Genomic DNA, 15,504 nt, shown 5'->3' on the forward strand with positions numbered 1-15,504 from the left:
TCACAGTTACGAAAAACTCAAATGCCTCTGAGAAGCATTTGTCACTCATCTAAATGTTGTATATTTCTTATGATTAATTTCAAGTGTACATGAAATTGTAGTTTAAAGATAAATATTATTTAGTGTGGTTTAGGAATTAATAAAAAAGACTTTTGATGATAGACCTGATCAGAAAAATATAGACAGGAAGCAGTATTAGAAGATTTCTAATCTCAGTTGCAAAGAACGTTTTGACTAATCCTTATAACACAATCTATAAATTTAATAAAACTCAACTATTATCAAAATTATGAAGATACTGAAATTTGGTCTTAAAATTAATATGAAAAGATCAAGTGTTTCAGTTTAACTTAGTTTACTTAAATATGGAGTTTAGTTCTACCCAGACCTATTTCATGCTTTATTGTGATTTTTCTGATTATAGCAGAAAACTTGAAAGAATGCAGAAATAAAACATTATGAAGAATAGAATAAAATTACTCATAATTTCAACTCTACTCCTCCATAATCTCTTAACATTTTGATATATTTACATATATCTATGTCTGTACATACATATACACACACAGACACACATGTACATATATGAGTTTTCTGGTCCATTTTAATTTAGGAGACCTGAAAAGTATTTCTCTGTACACTATTCCTTTAAATATAGAGCAGTAGTATAGCATAGTAAAAAGAACTCAAAATTTGAACTAGGTAGATCTATTTTGTAGCTATATGGGATGGGATAAATTATTGAACCTCTGAGGTAGTACACCTGGCTTAAAATTATAGTTCTATCCTTTATGGCCAAGTAACCTTGGGCAAATTTACTTTTCCCTTCTGTAATAATAGAACAGTAATTCTTACTACTTTTTTATGGAGACTGGATAGAGGGGAGTAAATATCAATGTGGAAAAAAAGACCAAGGAAATAGTCTAGTTGAAAGATTGCAGCTTTTTGTTTGTTTGTTTGTTTTTGACTAGGTTGGTGGCAGTGGGGCAGAGCATGAGATGGATTTGAGGTACATCTTGCAGTAGAATTGATAGGCCTTTCCATTAGAGTGAATACAGTGTGGGGTAGGACAAAAGGATGAATCAAGGATAAAAATCTAGGTTTCTGGATGAAAAATGGTTTGAATAAATGGTGACCCCACTTACCACTTGTTCAGAGGTGGTGTAGTGTTCCATTGCTAAGAGTTCCATTTGGCGCACTTGAAATCTCGCATAGCCTGTAGCTGGTTAGATGCTAGAATCTGGAGTTCCCAGTAGAGGCTGTCGGGGCTAGAGATGTACTTTCAGGAGTCATGAAGATTCAATGTAACCTAAAGCTTGAGAACTGAGATGATACCAGGGAAGGGAGAAACTGGAGGGAAAGAAAAGGAAGAAAAACAAGAAGAAGGGACAGAGTGATGCAGCTGCTCCCCATTCCATCATTTCCCAGTGCCCTGCAGGGAGAAAGGACTCTTGAAAATTAATCCCGCTGTCTCTTTCCAGGGTTAATTTAACAGAGTAGGGACGGGACAGTAGAGACATATAGGAAGGCCTTAAATAGAAGCAGCTGCTGACTCTTCTGGGTAGTAATTTGATGACTATTTATTTAACTACAGTGGAATAATTTTGTAGAGTAGATACAACAGTTTAAAATATTCTTATGCTGTGTATACTTTTATGTCTTACCAATTTTTGAAATTGCATGGCTAGATTTACAGCAGGGTATTTCTAGGTAGAATCAAGATATTTCTGGAGTAAAGCTTGGATATGCCATGTGTTCAATTTGAGTTAGCCCAATGAGCAAATATTACTGCTAAAATTCTAAAGTACTATGTATCTGTTAATGATGAATGATCATTTCTATTTGGACTTCCCATATTATTATAAAATATAAAATATAAAATTATACTGGCAATTTGTATCTATTTTGTCTAAGACAGTAAGTGCTTTTTTGTTTGGTATTTAATGGCAAGCAATAATTTAGTGAGCCTGTGAGAGTTTTAAGTGATTATTTTATGAGCTAAGTAACTTTTCTTCATCCTCCTTATTCAGCCTGTAAGCTTGGGGACTTTTTCCCTTTTCTTTTTCCCCTAAGGAATGAAAGAGATGAAAATCTAAAGCATCCCTATTCTGAACTGCACTGAAGTTACTAAGTTAAAAAACAAGTTCAGCAACTTTCAAAGAAAAGACCTGTGAGTTAAGTAGAAGGCAAATATTTTCATGAGTGCGCAGTGGAAAAGAGAAAGTTTCATGTGACACATCAATGTTCGATCATTCTCCCCCGAAGCCCTTTTACCTTGGAGAAGAGGGAGAAAACAAAATAATGAACTTTAAATGAAGAGCATTTATATCAGCAAAATATTTTTTGTTTCACAAAATGCAAAAAGAAGAGACGGCGTTATTTTATGCAGTCTTCTGTGCTTTTTCATGCAAAATAAAAACCATTATTTTGGATATGGTTTTGACTCGGATGGAACAGCTAAGAATATTAACTAAGAAGAAGATGCAGCTGTAGTAAGGAAGACCGGGAGAGGAAGTACACTTTTGTAGCCAGATCCATTGTGCGTATTTGGTGGAGATCAAAAAGGTTTTCCATTTCCGGAACAGCATCCACATGCAGATGGTGCCAAGAGGGCTTTATTTACCTTCTGGAAGAGATGTGATGCCTGGACATGGTAGAACTGCCTTTAGGATGAGCCTCCGGAGGAGGGAGGGATTTCTTTCAACAGTGGCCCTTGTCCCAGGGAACTCAATTTGAAAAGAGGAACGCCAAGCAGTCCCATTTTAGACCTGTCAGTGTATTTATCAGTGAGGAGCACTGATTTCTGTTAGAAGTGGTACCTTCAGTCTAGCTCCAAAGGAAGCTTTCCCTGGGAAACTATATCAAGAATTCAGGTGAAAACTAGTACAGTAAAGCACTGGCTCATAAACCGCTCTTATCATGAACCTATTAAAATACTTGTTACACTGGCTGGAGGAGAACCAGCTCATCCCACCACATGCATATCCTTCTTCTACGTCAACCAAGGGAGGAATGGAAAAGATCACGAGACCAAAGGACCACAGTGACGAAGCAGTCATGCCTACATCACCAGGAGCTACAGTGCATGGAAATGGAGGACAGTAACAGCAACAGAAGTGGAGTCACCACACTGGCACTTGTGTGTAGAAAATGTTCCGGTGATATCCAGGGACTGGGTGAGATAGGCTGGCCCTCATCGAAGGAAAGAGATGTGTAAAAGCTTGCAGTTTAAAAACAAACAGAAAACTGGTATTCTTTCCTCCTGCAAATATATTTTCTCATATTGATGAAAAATGGCAGTACATATTCCATTCAGAGATTGCACTTAAAATATTTACTGCCATTATGATGCAGACAACAACAAACTAGAATGGATGTTCCATAGGTCCTGGAGGGCAGGTGCTGCTCCAACATGAGTGCTTTATTTTCTAGATGTTGCAAAGACTGTGGGACAGTGGACTGGATGGCCAGGGAGTCAAGGGCTCAGAGCAGCAGCTCTTTCAGAAGCATTTCATATTTTAATGACCAGTAGAGCCACATTGGTGTTCGCCAGATGAATATAAACTCTGGTGGAATTAGGTAAGAGTTCCCAAATGCTCCCTTCCTCTTGAAAACTTGAATCAGTGATGTGCAGCATATATATATATATATTTTTTTTTAGTATTTTGATCCAGTAATGAATCTGAGCATGCTTCCTCCATCGTTCGTCTGGTATTTATTTTATTACACATTGATTTTGATGATAGAAAAGGTTTTAGAGCTACTTATTCTGAGACTTACTTTATACCTCCGATTGCTAATCAAAATTGAATTGTTATCAAATGCCTTTTGTAGATCCAAATCAACTTTCATTCATATATGGAAACAACATTTTAATGTGCATATGCACTTGAACTATCTCAGTATCATTATACATAAAGATTTGAGAACTCATTCAGCACAGCCTTTCTAAGCACGGTTTTTAAAAAGGTAATCAGAATACCAAATGAACTGTTGATTACAAATTATTTTTAAAAGTGCTGATAGAAAAGATCACTTATTATTATTATTCTTATTGGCATTGATATGAACAGGGGATGAAACTGATTTGGATACAACTCAATTCTGCCACTTTGTCTAAATGGAGTGAAGGTCCCGACCATCCCAAATAGAGCACACACCTTAAGTTGCTCTCCAGCACCCACGTTGTTTCTACCTTCCTCAGAGCCCTCTGTTGATTAAGGATCACATTTCTTGGTGGTGGGGGTGGGCTGGGGGGGTGGTGGGGATGCAGCTAGAACTCATGATCCTGAGAAACAGGGATATTCTCTCAGTCCAGTTGGATTGCCCAGAGTTTCCTTGCTTTTGGAAGGAAGGAAAAACAAATTATTAGGGAACTTGGAGAATACTCTGTTTTGGAGAAGTAGAGGCAGAATTTAGTCTTCTCTTCAGGGGATTTTTTTCCCCCCCCAGAGCAGAAAGGATGGTTAAAAAAACATTTGCTGCCAGGAACATAGATAGGTGAGTAGATGGATCATTTTTACAAATAGGCTTGGATCACCAATGAGTGATATGACTGCAAAACCCTCTTTGTGTTTCTGCTTCTCTCCAGTTCAGCCAACTCATTAACTTTCTTTTCTGATCCTTCTTTCCTTCTTTTTAATTTCAACCTCCTTCCCACTCCCCTCCTCTTCCCTCTCCTCCCCTCCTCTTCTCTTCTCTTCCTTCTTCCCTCAATATCTCTTCCTCTTCTCCCTCTCCCTCCCCAGGTCCCTCCTCCTTTCCTGCTTCCTTCCCTCCCTCATCCCCTTTCTGTTCTAACTCCAGTCACACAATGCTCTCTTGATCCCTTCCCGCCTCTTTTAATGCTTGGCGGCGATTGGAGATAAGGGTGTATAAGAAAGATTTTATGATGTGGATATTGTAAAAGGTTTAAAGTGGTAAAATTTTCAGCTTTCCGAGAGTTAAGATGATTAGAACAAAGTATATAAAAAAGATACAGATTAAACTAAATGTGTCTTAATGCTGCTAACTAATTAAACTAAGTGAATACTCATGATTTGTTTTATCATTTTTACATTAAGGAAATTTCTCAAATGGAGGATAATTACAGCGAAAGCCTAATTTTAACCATATGCTTCTGTTCTGATGCATTAACGATTTCTTTTGTATTATAATTTTTGTGTTCGTCAGGGCGTGTTAAATGTTTCTTTTTCAGTATTCATGTGGAAGATGCACAAAGTGGGAAGTGTGCCTTTAGAATAAGGCAGGTATTGAAATGATTTTGATATTTCTAGTCCAAATCACTGCAGTTTTATTATCTGGGTGGCAAAAAATTCTAAAACATTTGGCACTACCGTTAGTTTTGGCAGAAAGCATATGTTTTGAAAATCAGACCTTTTCCTCATTCTATTCAACTGAGACTCTCAAATGTACTGATACTGATTACCGATGTACTAAAGACTTTGTGATAACCATTGTCATAAAAATCATATAATATTTTCATTTTTATCCTGTAAATGAAAGAAGAATAGGTTAAATGCATCACAAATCTGAATGAAGAGAGGAAATTAGTCAGCTACTAATTAGCGCAGATTAATAAACTACAATTTTGCCTTCTACGGATGTCTAATGTTCAAAAATTAAAGGACTAAGTATGAATTTGGATGCACCATACAATTGCATGTTTTAATTCACAGCCATCTTCAAACTTGAAAGATAAAAGAATAAGAAATACAGCAAATTTAACACTTATAATGCCAGATATATGTAGAGGAGATGTAATTAATTTATGTTAACACAAGGCCCATTTCTAAAGCCTTTTGAAAGCAAGAGATTGTTTTTCATTTTTGAACCAAAATAGTATATATATTGTAAGCCTAACTTTGAACCTTTGAGATATGATTTGTCATAGTAATATCAAAACACTGAACTATTGTTATCAATGAAATTGAAGGACATTCTCCATCCCAGCACTGAGTGTTTAGATGTAAGAAAAGGATCTTAAGTCATGAATATTTTGCCTCTAAAAAACCTACTGGGAGAGTAATTTCTTCAGAACTAGAAAGGACAGCATTTTCAAATATGTGATTGAATTGCTCAATGTTGGAACTATAATATTAAAATTAAAGAAGCTAATAGAATGTTAGGGATAAAACCTTTTTTCTTATCTCTCCAGATGCAGAGCCATTAAACAACTCTAGAAAAAATCTGGATGAGACCCTCTGTCTTCTGCTTACCAATTCACTGGTCCTTTTGCTCACTGGATGGGCTTGATGTAACTCAGAACAAAATTAGATTTGGACATATTGACCTGTGAAAAGCAAATTTTCTTTCAAATATTTTCTGAGAGACTATTTTCAAAAGGTTATTTTGGTAATACTTTTGTGATCAGAGTCAACTGATCTTAGAAACTTAACTACACAGAACATAGATGGGAACACACACACACACACACACACACACACACAGATGCAAAAACAGACATCACAAAATCCTTACAGTAAAGCTCATGCATTTTTCTAGACTCTCCCTGGAGTATATTTCCTCTGACTTTGAGCTCCATTCTATCATCTTGCTTCTCCTGATTTTCTGCCCTGGGTAGATTAGAAGATTTCTTCCTTTGCTTTGGACAGGAAAGAGCACAAGTTATAAGGAAGGAGAGAGCTATGTAGCTTCTTGCAGTCCCATTATGACCAGCAAAAATAACAACAAAAAAAAATCAACAAAAAACAGCCTGACAGGTTACTAACTCAGTAGTGAAGCTAATGACCAGCTTACTTCCATAAGCTAGGAGATCAGCTCTGAAAAGAGATTTTAACATATTCACTGTTGAACTCATTCTTGTTTAGACTGGAAAAAAAGAGACACAAAAATTATCAAATCCCTACTGTTCAATTTAGGAAAGAGCTGAGGACACCCAGCTGCCCCACCTCTAGGCCCTGAAGTACATGACTGAAGATCAAGGCAGATCCAGACTTGCTTCTTGAAGGTTTTTAGTGTCCAAGGAGGTCCAACAATGTAACAGTGTGTGTGTGTGTGTTTGTGTGTGTGTGTGTGTGTGTGTTTGTGTGTGTGTGTGTGTGTGTGTGCGTGTGTGTATTGGAGGGTGGTGGTGGTGTATTAGTGCTCCAAGAACATTGAGAAAATTCCAAGTTGAGTAGGTTGGAGCACTATAGTGGTTTAAAGGTCCATTCCCAACCGGTCCCAGAAAGGTAAGAAAGCAAATGAATTATGGGGATCGAGCTCTAGCCTTTCGAAGAGAGGTTAACAATAGTATTAGGGGATAGCCAAGAAGATACGGTTTAGGGAAGGATTTCTGATATTTTTTTTCTTGCCCACCTGAAGTGTGTGGAAGTTCCTGGTCCAGGGATCCAAATTGCACTGCACCAGCAACCTGAGCAGGGTCACGCTCCGACAATGTCAGATCTTTAACCTTCTGCCCCACAAGGGAATGCCAAGGATTTCTGATTTTAAATAGGCATCTAAATTGGATTGCTGGTAGGGAAAGAAGGCAGAAGGCCATAATTAGTACTGGACCAACAGTGTAGGGCAAATGTGGACAGGCCATAGCTGGGGGACAAAGAGAATCTCAGAAGCTTGGCAACAAATAGGCTTGGCTTCCTGTTGCACCATCTGCACTACAACTTCAGGCTTGTTTCAGCACCAGAGTGGTGTTGGGCACTCAAAAGAGCATCAGGAACTTAGCAAGTGACCGCTAAGGAAGATGGGGGCTGGGATCAATATCTTTGAAGAGGCAGACAGGGGACTCCCTTCCTCCCTTCCTCTCTCCCTCCTTTCCTTCCTTCTTTCCTTTCTATTTTATAAAGGTATTACTTTATCACCTAGCCCATTATGGTTTTGCTCCCACCCCCCTCCTTTGTGCTGTGATTGGCAAATATATTACACTTTTAGTCTATATTTTTTAGGACCAACAGCACATTTCATGGATATAATTTATTGTTTTATATATACATGATTGTTTATATAAAATGTATTTACAAATAAAAATGTATCTTTGAGTCGAGAACACATGAAAACATTTGGTTATTTTTTTATAATTTCTATCTTTGTATTGATAGTATCTATATAATGTGGCATTGCCGTCACACCTTCCTGTACTTCTTTAGTCATACTTCCTTTGGGGCTGTGAACATATTTATAATGGCTACTTTGAAAACTTTTTCTGTTAGACCAAACATCAGGTCACTGTCACAGGCAGTTTCTGTTGTCTGCTTTTTTTTTTTTTTTTCTGGTGTATGAGTCACACTTTCCTGTTTCTTTTCAGGCCTCACAATTTTTTGTTGGAAACTAGACATTTTAGATAAGACACCATAGCAACTCTAGGGACTGGTCCCTCCTTCCCATTTGGGGGCTTGTTATTTGCTTGTTCATTGGTTTAGCGATTGCCTGGATTATTCCAGTGAAGTCTCTTTGCCCCCATGATGTTAAGCTCTAATGTCACTCCTCAGGAGGCACAGTTTTGGGTGTGCCGAAACCAGCCTGGGGTGGCAGTGGGACTGGCAGGGCTCCCTTCTGTCTCTTCTACTCTGCCCTTGACCACGGCCAGATGGTGAACTCCACTAACTGGCTGCTGGTTCTTGCATTCCTTTCAATAATGGCCCTGGGAATATATTCCTCTATGATTTAATCCAATCAAAAGGTAGCTTCTTGGAAGGAGCTTGTCCTGAGGCCCGTGTTTGCCATGTGCTCTGAGTGACTCCTCCCAGCTATATTAATCCCAGGTTCTTGTCTGCAAATTACTCTCTATGCTCTAGGCTCTATCTTCATCAGGTCTGTGGCTCTCTTGCCGAGTGCCTTTGCACCAGCATTTCTCTTCAGAAGAGGATTGTCTGCAAGCCGAAAACTCTAGAGCAGGGTTTGATAGATGATGATCAAACAAGAAAGCCAGCTTGTCATGTCGTCTTCATGACACGTGCCCAGGAATTGGGGGTGGGAGTGTAAACAGTGAGAGAGCAGAACAGAGAAGGGGGGGAGGGCAGTCGGCATGGAAACTTCAGGAAGAGACAACCAGGAAGAAATAAGTAGTACCAGAATAGCCACAGGATTTCTAATATTTGTTTTTGAGTTGAATGTGAGGCTGCTGCAAAAATCCTCTCAGGCTCTTGGAGTCCTCAGTCAAAGGCAGCAGAGATGGGAGGCTTGTGCTGGCGGTACTTGAAGCGGGAAGGGCTTTTTTTTTTTTTTTTTTTTTTTTTTTTTTCCTGACTGCTGTTGCCCTTTAGAGAAGAGAATAGCATGCACGAATGACAAGACAGCCCCGTAGATGGATTCAGACCTCTAGAAGCACTGTTTCCTCTCTTTTTCCATCCTAAGAGTCTTCCGTGGGATGGCAAGGGGAAAACTAGCTGACCCACTGCTTGCAGGAAAGTGGGGGGAAAGTGGCTCAGGCCATTCTATTTACACCTCAAAGGAGGGGGTGACCCCAGCTAGACTGAGGCCCCTCACATATGACATAATACTCAGGACCACTTCAGGAGGTAGGTAGACAGAGACGGAAACCGAGGTTATGGAGGGGAGGTCATTTGCTCATCATCACATTGGCAGCAAGCAGGAAGCCAGCATTCCGCTCCAGGTCTGACTCTAAAACCCCTGCTGTGGTTGGTTGTGTTATATTTCTGATCATGTCAAAACCCTTTCGTGGATGCCATCGCCTCTGAATAAAGGGCCAGCTCCCCAGCCCAGCATTTAAGATCTTCCTTAATCTGGAAACCACAAGCTTTTCTAATCTTACCATGAGGACTCTTAAAAGTACAAATTGGAGGAATTTCTCTGGGACTGCGGTTCTTGTTCTTGAGCCATGCTTTTCTTTCTGTCTTTTTTTTTTCTTTTTTCTTTGTAGGGCCGCTCCTGCAGCATATGGAAGTTCCCAGGCTAGGGGTCGAAATGGAGCTGCAGCTGCCGGCCTACACCACAGCCACAGCAATGTCAGATTCCACTGGATCGGATGAACACAGCTCACCGCAACATTGGATCCTTAACCCACTAAGTGGGGGCAGGGATCAAACCCACATACTCATGTATACTAGTCGGGTTCCTAGTTGCTATTTGCTGTTTACTACTGAGCCACAATGGGAACTCCTTGAACCATGCTTTTCTAGGAACCTGTGTTCCTCTCTGCAGACCAGCCTCACTGACTGGGCCTTGGCAGAGAGAGGCTAAATCACCTCTCGCTTTGGGGAACATTTTTGTGTTTTTGCTGCCCAACTCCTGTGCCACTGAGTTGGGTCTGTGTGCCAGGGCACCTGCCTGTTACCATTTGCTGGGCCTCTCTGATGCTGCCATCTGTCTTCCTACTGAGATTTCCACCTCGCCCTTGCCAACACATTCCCCTCATACTTGGTTCCGCTTGGCTGCCTGAATTTACATTGCTCTTTGATGGGTCTTCCCTCAAGTTCCAGTCACACCCTAATTGATTGGTCTAGTTTTGAGGTTCTGGCCATCTCTGTCCGCTCCCATAACAGAATGAGACACGTTTTGTGCAGCAGATGGGCTCACGTTCGTGGGAGAGGTGGCCACACCAGCCTGAAGGGAGTGACGATGGTGGAGGGAAGGGGAGCGGGGAGGTGATCTATAATGTCCTTAATACTTGTGCGAGGTGGGGACCGTCAGAGCAAAAGAAGATTGAGTCAGAGAGTAAACTTAAGTCACATAAGCTTTCAGTTGTTACCTTCTCATTTTTCTGCCTGATCTAAGAAATGGCTCTTGGGACCTAATTCACATATGGTCAGCCTTGCAGCCCAAGCTGGCTGCTGCCACATGTAAGCCACCTTCTGTGAAGTGAGAACCAAGTCACCTCCACCTTGGCAGACTTAGAAGTTTCTGCTTTATGACCCTGTCTGTGCTAAGGGGACTGTGACTCATAAAACACCGCCCATAGAAAACTCACAACAGAAAACACATAATTTAATTTCTACCGGTCATTTTGGAAACTATGTATAAGCTTGCTAAACCAAACGTATTATATCCCAGGTCTTTTTTTCTAGTCAGTTACCAGGAGTAATATTACTGATAAAGCTAAGAAATGTATGAAGATCATAGAAATGCCTGAGTTATTAAAGCTGCCGGTATGAGTTATACATGGATGACTTACGTCCCTGACTTGATATCTTTTCCTTTATTACTATGAGTAGTGGACATTTAATACTGCTTTCTAAGAAAGAATACTGACACTACAAAGATAGTAAAACATAATAGCAATTGTTCTTAATGAAGAAAAAAAGTAGTACCATCACTGAAAGAAAGCAGGAATGCTAGCTTTTCTTTTTTTTCTCAGTCAATCATTCGTACATTCATACCATGAAATAGGAAATGAAAATTCACTAGATCTCTAGTTTGCCATATATGCTTATGGGTATTAGCCATATACCAAATAATAACACACAAATAGAAAGCCTAGCTTCAATGATGAAACTTTTATAAAGGCAGAATTATAATCACAAAATCACACTTGTTTTTGTTATATAAAATAGGTCATTTGTATGCGGTAGGTTGAGGATGCTTGAGGGTTTGCATTAGCTAACTGAAAATAATTTTTAAAGTGAAATATTTGTATCTAGTGTAAATAAATAAATGTTTTATTAATGAGCTGTTGTAGTAACTTAAACATTTTAAAACACAGCAAGTGAATGGAAAGGGCAGCAGATGAAGACACATGTCTAATATTCATGGTAAATATTTGTTCATCTTTCTCCTGTTTGTTGTATTGTATGACAAGAACCTGATGTTGTGGAATGATGGAATAATTCTTGAGGGGTCTTTCTAAGAAAAGCAGGATTTGGCAGCTGCTTCGTAAATGGAACCTGTATTCCTTCTTTTTCTTTAAAATGTGTTTCAAAGAACTGTCCATTAAGACTCTTTGTAAAAGGAAAGCGTTCTTAAGTTCTAGAAGTGTCACTTTCTGAAAAGGAAGTATGCTAACAATGATATAAGTTCTCTGAGAGTCAAAATTATGTTAGAACTTACGGTATCTCCTGGCACAGTTTGTAATAACAGTTCAAAAAATATTTATTGAATAGGATGGGATCATTTGCACCAGTGTCAGCTGATGAAATGAGACCAAATTTCTGAACTTTGTACAGAGGCTGAGTTTGGATAAACTTTAAGAGGAAATTCTTCTAAGGGTCTATACAAGGGTGCTAATTTGGACAATTCCTTAATTAATCATACAGAGTACAACGGCAAATGCGGTACAGGATGTACACTTATGGCATGGGATGAAAATGATATGATCAGGGCTTTCTTAGGGTTTGCTGCAGCCGCCAAGAAGTTCCTGTTTCAGTGATTCTCCCAGGAACCAAGGGCCTTTGCTGAGTATGGCCACAGAAATTGTTGGCTGAGAGCTGGGTTGTTTCATCAGTGAACAGGAAAGAAGATGGTAACACCCATTTTTTTTTCTCTCCACCCACAATTCAAACAAAAATCTGATTATCTTCAGTGATCTACCCTCCTCTGTTTGCCCTTGTGCTTCAGAACAGAGTTGCCCCAGGCACAGGGAAGGCATCTTGACTGCTTTAAACTAGTCATGCAGAACCATACCCTTACCAATACCCCAGACACACAACAGTATGTGACTGGGTTCTAGCTAATGGATCAGAAGGGATAACCAGATGCCAAACTTCTAGGCGAGGTTTCTTTCATCATAAGGGGGATCCAAGGAAAGAATAATTTCTTCCTTCTCTAGAAGTGATAATTGTCTGTCATGCTTGGATTTGCATAGTCATCTTGGGATCAGAAGAAGGTGTAACCCAAGGGCATTAGCTGACACATGGTATATATCAGAAGAGTAAGGTGGAAAAAGAACTGATTCCTTGATATCATTGCTGAGTGGATGGATTGCTATTTTTGGAATTACTGTTCTGTGAAATATTATATTTACTTATATCTTTATTGTTGTGGCACTTTGAATTGAATTTTCTAATTTGCATAGGATTGCTGGAATTAGCACATAAAAATGTAAGATGCACAGTTAAATTTGAATTTCAGATAAACGATGAATAATATTTTAGTACGGGTATGTCCAATGTGATACTTGTTCCATGTAATATTTGAGACAGCCTTATGCCAAAAAATTATTTGCTGTTGATCTGAAATTCAAATCTAACCGGGCACCCTGCATTTTAGTTGCCAACCTTAAACTTGTAGAAGCCTAGCTAATTCAGTGCTGAAAAGTTTTTCTTATGTCCTCCTGGATATACTCTTTCACATGTAAACAGTCAAAGTGGATTCACCAGTCAAAGTCTGAGGATACATATATTTGAAATTCAGCCTCATATGCTCGAGAACTAACAAAAGATGACTATTTTTCTTCTTGAGGCTTGTCAGTGAATTCCCACCCAGATTTAAAATATTATTGTAATGCAGGTGAACAGTGGAGATCTTAGAATCTCATTTCCTGCACTTACTACCTGTATGGCCCTGGAGAAATCAACCCTCCAAGTCTCGGTATCCGGCTATGTCATTATGAGGAATTGATAAGCTACTTAATGAGCAGCACTTATTATGTCAGGCACATAATCCTTGATCAGAACATATTAGGTCTCTTTCCTGTGTTGATTGGGAAGAACTGGTGTAGGTGTGTTGTAAAGGTATTTTACGAAGAAGCCACAGAAACTCAGTCGTCCTACCAAATACCTACGCAGCTCCTTCCCTCTGCACAACTTGAGCAGAATGGGTGCAGTAAGGGAGGGACATAGGAGCTGCCTTGTGGGATGAAAAACTTGTATTGCCTTGCTGCTTAGCTAGCTGAGTCTTGCTCCAGGCTCGAGGAGCAACACCTATGAGACTGCTTATACAGAGTAGTGGCTACTGTTTTTAAACTGAAAAGAAGGGTTTTGCATTTCTGGAAGGACAGGGGCCCATCTTATTCTTAGTATTTTCAGCATGTGGCACAGTCAGGGCCCCACACACAAAGATACTTCGTAAAGCCTCCATGGCCACAGAATTGGGTTTCTACTTCATGGGCAATGAACAGACCATGCCACCTTCCTAATGCGCTAGTCTATGTTCAAACTGTCATGCTCATTTGGGGATTTTTTCTATCCTACTTTTTATTTATTTATTTTTTTGTCTTTTTGTCTTTTCGCCTTTTTCTAGAGCCGCTCCCACGGCATATGGAGGTTCCCAGACTAGGGGCCTAATCGGAGCTATAGCTGCTGGCCTACACCAGAGCCACAGCAACTTGGGATCCGAGCCGCATCTGTGACCTACACCACAGCTCAACATCGGATCTTTAACCCACTGAGCAAGGCCAGGGATCGAACCCGCAACCTCATGGTTCCTAGTCGGATTCGTTAACCACTGTGCCACGACGGGCACTCCTTTTCTAGGCTGCCTTTGGGCACACAAAAAAAGTTCTCCTCAGAGAGAAAGATGAAGAGCTGATAGAATGACAACTGTGATATCAAGTGTTCCCGTGCTCCTATAATTCTGGAGAAGAGAAGAACCAGCCCTGGAGGGAAGAGCAGCTGCCCTCAAGGAGTTGAAGGACGGTCAGATGGGAGAAGGATCGCTCAGGCTGTGGACTCCAAAAGGCAGAACTAGAACTCGAATTGAGTGGTACAAGTCAACGCAAGGTGTGGTCAGGTGTAAGCAGTCAGAACTACCCAGGTCCACAAGGCCTCAAGTGTGTCGAGGTCTCCTCTGCTGAAATACTGATTCCCACACTCTGATAACTATTCTTCAGGAATATGAGAGCCGAGATGCAGCTGTTTTTTTCTTCACTTATAAAATAGGAATAATCCCAGGTTATTAACTCACAGGTGAGGAATTTGATCCAGGTAAACCAGAAGATACCCCTTTGCTAGTTTTCAGGCCTCTGTAAAGGGTTAGTTGACGTCATTTTCAAACTTTGCTGCGGATGAGAATTACCTTGCAAATTTTGGAAAATCTGGATGCCCAAGCCACATCTGCAAAGATGCTACTTTATTGGTATAAGGTATGGTTGGATCATTAGGATCTGTCCAAAACTCCCCAAGTGGTTCTAATGTACAGCAATTTTGAGAATCACCAAACTAGTTAGAGAGTATGACTCTGTATTTTAGTTTGGAATCTGATTTAACTAGAGATGTAACCTTGAGCAACTCTTTTAATTTCGATTGTTTCCGCATTCTTTATTTACTAAAAAGGGAGTGGAGGGGCAAATGTACTTCTGAAGCATCTTCCTCTAAAATTTTATGATTCTAGAGCCATGGTACATTTATGAATTGAAAGGTACTTCACCACTTTCTAGAAATAAAGAGGATCTCTGCTCAGAATCCTGAGTATCAGAGTTTCCTTCGTGGTGCAGCGGAAACGAATCTGACTAGGAACCATGAGGTTGCGGGTTCCATCCCTGGCCTCGCTCAGTGGGTTAAAGATCTGGCGTTGCCCTGAGCTGTGGTGTGGGTCACAGATGCAGCTCAGGTCTGGCGTTGCTGCGGCTGTGGTATAGGCCGGCGGGTACAGCTCCGATTCAACCCCCAGCCTGGGAACCTCCATATGCCACAGGTGCAGCCCTAAAAAGAC

The sequence above is a fragment of the Sus scrofa genome, chromosome 18 (genome assembly GCF_000003025.6).
Source record: "Sus scrofa isolate TJ Tabasco breed Duroc chromosome 18, Sscrofa11.1, whole genome shotgun sequence".
Classification (NCBI taxonomy): domain Eukaryota; kingdom Metazoa; phylum Chordata; class Mammalia; order Artiodactyla; family Suidae; genus Sus; species Sus scrofa.